This window comes from Motacilla alba, chromosome 18, assembly GCF_015832195.1.
Source record: "Motacilla alba alba isolate MOTALB_02 chromosome 18, Motacilla_alba_V1.0_pri, whole genome shotgun sequence".
Classification (NCBI taxonomy): Eukaryota; Metazoa; Chordata; class Aves; order Passeriformes; family Motacillidae; genus Motacilla; species Motacilla alba.
In genome coordinates, this window is record NC_052033.1 from 9,661,052 (window position 1) to 9,668,803 (window position 7,752).

Consider the following 7,752-nt stretch of genomic DNA (forward strand, 5'->3'; position numbering starts at 1 on the left):
TTGATTTCCCTTTGGGCAAAGGGAATCCCAGGAGCCGTCTGCCCCCAAAACTCTGATGAGGTCAGAGCTCCACCCCGGACAGGCTGGAGAAGTGAACATCCCTGCTGCACTCCCGTGGCCACCAGCCACATCCCCAGCCCCTGTGGGGCAGATTTTCCACCTCCTCCTTCCCTCGGCCCGGACCCAAAGCCCCCCAGCGGCGGCGCCGAGCTGCAGGAAAGGCCTGGGAACAAAAGTTGGGCTGGCTCAGCTGGGCAACAAAACCAGAAAATCCTGGCGATGCAGACCTGCGGGGGCTGGGGTTTGGGCAGGGATGTGGAGATGGAGGGAGGCAGGGATGTGGGGATGCAGGGATGTGGGGATGCAGGGACACGGGGATGCGGGGACAGCGGGATGCAGGGACGCCAGGATTCAGGGATGCGGGGATTCAGGGATGCAGGAACGCCGGGATTCAGGGACGCCGGGATTCAGGGATGCGGGGATTCAGGGATGCAGGAACGCCAGGATTCAAGGTTGCAGGAACGCCGGGATTCAGGGACGCCAGGATTCAGGGATGCAGGAACGCCGGGATTCAGGGATGCAGGGATTCAGGGATGCGGGGATTCAGGGATGCAGGAATGCCAGGATTCAAGGTTGCAGGAACGCCGGGATTCAGGGATGTCGGGATTCAGGGACGCCAGGATTCAGGGATGCAGGAACGCCAGGATTCAGGGTTGCAGGAACGCCGGGATTCAGGGATGTCAGTATTCAGGAACGCCAGGATTCAGGGTTGCAGGAACGCCGGATTCAGGGATGTCAGTATTCAGGAACGCCAGGATTCAGGGATGCAGGAACGCCGGGAATCAGGGATGTCAGGATTCAGGAACGCCAGGATTCAGGGATGCAGGGATGCACCGCCCGCTGCCACCAGGAGGTGGCACAGCCCGAGCGCGGATGTCGCACCGGGTCGCGCCCCCCGCCGCCGGGACACCCCCCCAAAAAAGGAGCGAGGTGATTCATCGCTTCCAGGAAAGCCAAGGAAAAGTCTCCCATCGTTTTTCTGGGAAAGCCTTTGTGCGGAATTGCTTTCGCGTGGAAAACAAAGGAACAACAAAAAAGGCACAAACTCTGTTTCCCTTGGAGAAAAGGGGAAAAGGAGCCCGCAGCTGTCGGGGCACCCTCTGCCCGTGTCCCCCCAGAGCCGGAGTCTCTGCTGGCTCCTGCTCCCTGCCCGCTGCCCTCACTCCCTGCTCCCACATCCCTGTCGGCATTTCCCTATGGAAGCTGCATCCACGGCTCGTGTCAGAGGTTTCCCTGCAGGAGCAGATCCAGCAGCAGCACAAAAAGCAGGAGGGATCCTGGCCCAGCAAGGACAAGGTGGCCCTGAGCATGCCACCTGCAGTCTCCATCTCCTCCCAGGTGGGACCAGGTGATTTTCATTTTTCGGTGCATTTTCCCCACAGGACACGCTCAGCCCACCTGTCCTTGTGGGAGTGCTCCACAGGCGGCTGCGGCCGAGGTGGGACAGCTGCAAAGGGCAAACCAAGGCTTTTTTTTTGCCTCAAAAATGGCAATTTCCCCCTTTCTCAAAAGCAGAGAGGCTGCCAAAGGAAGAGATCAGCCAGTAATGGCTGGGCTTGGTCTTAGAGCTTTTTCCAACCTTATGATGACAGAGAGAAACGTTTGCTTGGGAGGCAGCACTGACCTGCAGCCGTGCTGCTGGAAAGGCTGCAGCTCAAGAAAATGATTGTCTGGGCTTCACTTGAGGGGATGATTTTGAAGTGCATTGCTATTGCTGGTAAAACACTGAATCCCAGAATGGTTTGGGTTGGAAAGGACCTCAAAGCTCATCTCATTCCACCCCCTGCCACGGGCAGGGACACCTCCCACTATCCCAGGGTGCTCAGAGCCACATCCAGCCTGGCCGTGGTCGCTTGGCCATTGCACACTTGCTGCTTTGTGCCCATGCCCAGTTTTTAATAAAATAAAGGTGATTTCTTCCCCTAAAAAGGAGTTCATTCACTCCCAGTTTTCCCTTCTTGGGTTTCCACATCCATAGTTAACCAAAATCTGTTAATTCCCAGCTGTTTGCCCCGTAGCTGCTCTCCCTCAGCTTCCAGGAAAGCCCCAGGACAGGGGAGGGATGTTCTGCAAACACAAGGAATCAGATGGAGGAGGTGTTGTGCAATCATTTCCTCACCAGAGCTCATTTCTCGCTCCTCAGTTCTTTGTGAGAGGCAACCACAAATCCTTGTGTGAAATGTGGTGTAACCCTTGACACCACGTTGGCAGGAGGCTTCTGTCCTCTCCTGAGAAGGAAACACATGGCAGGTTCAAAGCCAGTTATTTCTCAAATTAAAACAAAGATAATTAAAGAAAATCCCCCTCATTCGCTTCTTTTTTGCTATTTTTTTTTCCTGAATTCCTCCTCAGCATCCTGAGAACCCTTGAGAGGATTTGCATTTGGAAAATGAAATGAATTTCTCACAATGAGGCCAAAGAAAAGCAAGGTCTGTGGGTGGAGGAAGCTGTGGCAGCAAGAAGTCCTCAGGTGGGCACAGGGAGGAAAGGAAAGAAAAAAGGAAAGGAAAAAGGGAAAATGGAAAGGGGAAAAGGAAAAAGGGAAAAGGAAAAGGGGAAAAGGAAAGGAGAGGAGAGGAGAGGAGAGGAGAGGAGAGGAGAGGAGAGGAGAGGAGAGGAGAGGAGAGGAGAGGAGAGGAGAGGAGAGGAGAGGAGAGGAGAGGAGAGGAGAGGAGAGGAGAGGAGAGGAAAGGAGAGGAAAGGAAAGGAAAGGAAAGGAAAGGAAAGGAAAGGAAAGGAAAGGAAAGGAAAGGAAAGGAAAGGAAAGGAAAGGAAAGGGGAAAAGGAAAGGGGAAAAGGAAAGGGGAAAAGGAAAGGGGAAAAGGAAAGGGGAAAAGGAAAAGAAGAAAAAGTTTCAAAGCAAGGGCCAAGCTGCTGTAGCCACCTACAAGAGCAGATTATTTACAGGCATTTTAATTTCCTAAAGCTGCATCCATTTACCTGGCAGAGACAGGGATGTGACAGCAGTGCCAACTCTTGCAGCAAACCTGTGATATTTCACAGGCACAGGGGAACCTGTTCCAGCAAGCCCCAAACCCACGGGAATGGCTTGCCTTTGGCACCCAGGGTGCTGCTGACATCCATCCCCACCTCTGAGCCCAGCCAGCAGCTGTCCAGGGAAATTGCTGGCCTGTCATGGTAAGGCAGCCCCAGCCAGGTAATAATTAGCATTGATTCAACGTACTACAGAAGGTTGATCAATAATAATCTTTATTAAGAAGCCCATACTTTTATAGACAGGTATGATACAGCTGGACCTAATGGGTCCTCCAATCCAAACACCATCACCACTGGCTAATTAAGAAACCACCCTTTGGTGAATAAATCTCCATAACCCATTCCACACGTTCACAATCCCAGGTGCAGCAAGAATTGTTCATCATTCTTTTCTCTGATCTTCTCACAGCCTTCCCCAGGATGATGCCTGGGAAAGTTGTGTTTCTCTCTGAGCCACAGAGCTGCTGCCACACTGGCCCAGATGGCTTCTGGTATTTTCAAACAGCCATAACTCATCCTGAAAAGCACAAGCCCAGCACGAGGGGTGGATTCCATCCTCCTGCAGTGCTGTCCACTGGGATCACAGACACGCAGGGGTGCTCCTGGCTCAGCTGATGCACAGCCCACGGCCTCCCTCACCTGCCCATAAAGCCATCTGATGTCTGTGCCAGGATGAAGATCACAGGAACAAATCCAACATCTCCACTCTGCCCAGAACACGAGTTCATGAACTGCTGCTATCATTCAGGACTGCTCTAATTGAAACATCATGTCTTACACAATCATCCCCTTCTCCATTCCTTCTTTCACTCTTTCTGAAACCATTTCCTGCTTTTCCCAGCTGGACACGCTGTCCTTCCTCCTGCTTTGAAGCAAATATTTTGTTGGGTTTGGCTGCTGCCACAGCCACACGTCCTCTTCTGCCTGATACTTGAGCCATCTGCTGCTAAAGAGAATATTTGGGGCTGGAAGTCTTCAAAGGGGTTTGAGGTGCTGAGATGAATCAGGAAGCAGCAGAGCAGGAGGGAAATCCTTCTCAGCTTCACCTGCAGAGTAATTCGAGCTGAAATGCTTTAAAAATTAAAAGCTGAGAGATGCTTTTCCAACAGCCTGGTACTCCCAGGCTGAGGAGCTGACCCACCCTGCTCCCCTCCACGCGCGGACACGGAATCCAACCCCCATTTCCTCTTTTGTCTCGAGTGGATGGAAAAAGAGAATTGGCCTCTGGGCCATGGAGGTTGCCAGCATCTGCCTTGCCTCATTTCTGCTGCTTGGAGGGATGCCTCAGGTTTGGCTTTTCTGTGTTTCAGATTCTGTGCTGCTTTGGTGTGTAAGTCTAAGCTTCGCATGAGGGGATGCTGAGCTCTCTGCACAGAGCAGGGACACAAAACAATTCCTGCTCCAGCTGGGCACCAAGGACAAATGATCCAAAGCTCAGCCCAGGAGCACAAACAGCGTGGGCTGAGGAGAGGAAAACAAGCAGGGTGGGAGTGCCTGGGCTAAAGCTGGAACTGGACAATGAACTGCAAGGTGCAAATGGAGCAGAACTGAGCCAAGGCAGAGACCCCGGGAGCGCTCGTGCATTTTGGGGCCATTTGGGTTCATCTTGGGGGCAGCCCTGGCTGGGCTCTTGTGCTGCCCAAGGTGGATCCATGGAGGAGATGCTTTGAATAAATCCCTGCTTTGTTCTGTAGCTCTGCCCAGCCTCTGCTCCAGCTCAGCCTCCTCAAGGCATCAGGAGAACATCTGGCTCTGCTCTGGGACAGAGCAGAGGTGCTGCAGGGACAGGAGCTGGAGGTGCCCAGAGCAGGTGACAGCCCCTGCTCATGGTGCCTTTCCTCCCAGGACACACACAAAGAGCTTTCTCCTTGGTGTCACTCCTGTCTCCTGTCGTTTTGGGTTTATTTTCCCCCTGGGGTGTTTGGAACAAAGGGTGTTTTTTGTCCAGCTGAGCTCCAAGATCTGGAGGTGCCTGCAGGGGGATACAGGAGGGCTGGGAGGGGCTGCACAGGGCTGGGGGATGTGACAGGCACCTGCACAGGACACAAAGTCACAGCCCCACCACGGGATTCCTCTGCAGGACACCAGCCCTGGGCTCAGCATCCCAAACCTCCCCCCTCCCACTCCTCAGGATTCTGCCTCAGCTGCTTTGGAGCTTGCATCACCGCTTTTTGGGAAGCTCCTTGGACTTCTCAGAAATATCACTTCTGTTGAGTTTGCTTCCTTGCACTTCAGGGGTGTTGCTTAATTAGCATTTAATGCTGATTTCCTTCACAGCTTTGAGGAGACCTGGAAAACCCCAATATTCCGGTCCAGACACCAAGCACCCCCTTGCTCCCCAAATCCCACAGGGCCAAACACTGTCCCCAAGCTCCCAAACCTTGAGCACACACATTCCTGTCTCTCTTGGTCCTCAAACCTCAAAAAAACCACCAACAGGGTGAGTTTTCCTCACCTAGCCTGGAAGGCTTGGGCTGCTCCTCGCTGTCACTCCAGGGGGACAATTTGGGGACACGGTGCCTGGGGATTGGCACTGGAGGCAGCTGCTGAATGGCCCTTTGTGTGCTTTGTCCCTTTGCTGGATAAAGGGGGCATTATTAAATGTAAGAAATGAGAATCTCTCTGTTGGTCAGGCCGAGTTCTTGCTGGGTTCCTGCAGGGAGCAGTGGGAGCAGACTCCCCAAGCTGTGCTGACAGGATGGATTCAGCCCAGGCTGGGAGGATGGATTCATATTTTTTAGAAATCCCTTTGCCCAGGATTTTCCCCTGGGAAGCTGAGAAGCCTCAGAGAAAAGGAAAACAATTCTTATCCCATTTGCTTCTCCTGTGCTGTGCTGGTGTGGAATGTGTTTGGGGATTGTTCACCCACAGGTGATTGTTCCATTGCATTCTGCTGGGAGCTGTTTTCACTCTTGGGCCACTCAGGGCCAAGCTGTGTCAGACTCTGGAGAGAGTCACGAGTTTCATTATTATCCTTTAGCCTTCTGTAAGTGTCCTTTCTGTATTCTTTAGTATAGTTAATTATTCTTTAATATAATATAGTATCATAATATAATATAGTATCATAAAATAATAAATCAGCCTTCTGAGCACACAGAGTCAGATTCACCATTCCTGCCTGCCATGAGGGTCCCTGCAAATACAATAGGGAGGATGGATTCAGCCCCAGGCACGGGCAGCAGGCTCTGCTCCAGCTTTAGCAGCAAAGGAGCCTCGTGCTGGGCTGGGAGATAGGGAGAGCAACCAGAGCTGGGGCAGTTCTGGGGCTGGTTTTGTGCTGGAGCAGGGAACACCCCAGTGGGATCTGCCAGCCCCTCCTCTCACAGGTAGAGCCATTGCAGCTCCTGGAGATGTTTCTCCTCCCTCAGCCCTTCGGCTCAGGGGGAGATTCAAACTCCAAAGGGAATATTTAAGGAGTCAGTTCATTTCCAGGAAACCCTTCTCTTGTTCTTTCTCCTTCTTCTTTTTTTTTTTTTTTTTTTTCCCCAATGGAAAAGTTAAGTCCTCGTGAACTTTTGGAGAACTTTTCTTTGTTCCCTCTTGCCAGCTAAACTCTGCTTTGTGCTGGTGACAGAGCCCCTTTCTCCCAGTGCTGGCCATGGGCCAGGAGCTGGAGCTGTCCCCTGCGTGCTGGCAATGCCACCAGCCCCGTCCCTCTTCCCTCCAGGCTGAGGCAAAGCCCCAGCTCCAACAGCTCCTCTTTGGGGACTCTCTGGGGGTCTTTTCCTCCTTGTGCACGAGGTGATGGAGTGAGCTCTGCTTGCTTCACCTTCCCCTGCAATGGGAAATGTCAAATATCAGGGGGAATAATCCGTCAGAGCTGTAGGAGGGAAGGGTGGTGCTCCTTGGAAGAAACAGCAGCAGAAGCCGTGTCAGAAGGAACTCCTCTTTCCCTCTCCAGCTCCAGAGATGCTCTCTCTGGGACAGGACTTGTTTGCTGCAGATTTTGGAGCTGTTTGAGTCTTTACATCATGCAAAGGTCTGCAAAGGGAGCAGGTCCATCCTGCTGGGTGGTCAGGGGAAGGTTTCCCAGATTTCTGCGTGTCACAGCAGGACACAGAGGGCAGAGCAGAGTGGATTTCACAAACCCACTCAAGGCAGCATCTGCAGAGGCACAAACCACAAAATGCTGAGGAAAATAAAAAACCCAACAGCAGCGGATCATATAAATGGTATTTATCTCTGGAGGCTCGTGGCTTGAGTTCTCCACTGCTACTGACACCCCCAGAGCAGCAAATGAAACCCTTCCCTTTCAGAGAATCTCCATTTCCTGGGGCTGACTGTGTGAACAGGTGACACAAGTATTTGGTGACTTCATTTACCCATTTCTCAGGGGTGCAGAGTGGGAAGGGAGCTGTTGTGCAGGCAACAACTTTACACAAGTAATAAACAAATATAATAAAACTATAAACCACAAAGTAGTTAATAAACAACACAATTACAAAAGTTTCTTTTTAATTATACACAAAAAAAAAAAAAAAAAAAAAAAGGAAACAACCAGGGTGTCTCTAAAGATGTTTCCTCCAACTGCCAAAATGTGTTTTGGAGCTGAGTGTGGGATGTGCACGAGCAGTGATTGCAACACAGCCACCACCGGGACTGCCTGGAGAGAACGGAGCATTTTCTGGAGAGTTTTAACCTTTGCAAATGAGCTGGGCACAGGGATAAACAGGGGGAAGTAACTGAATAATTTGG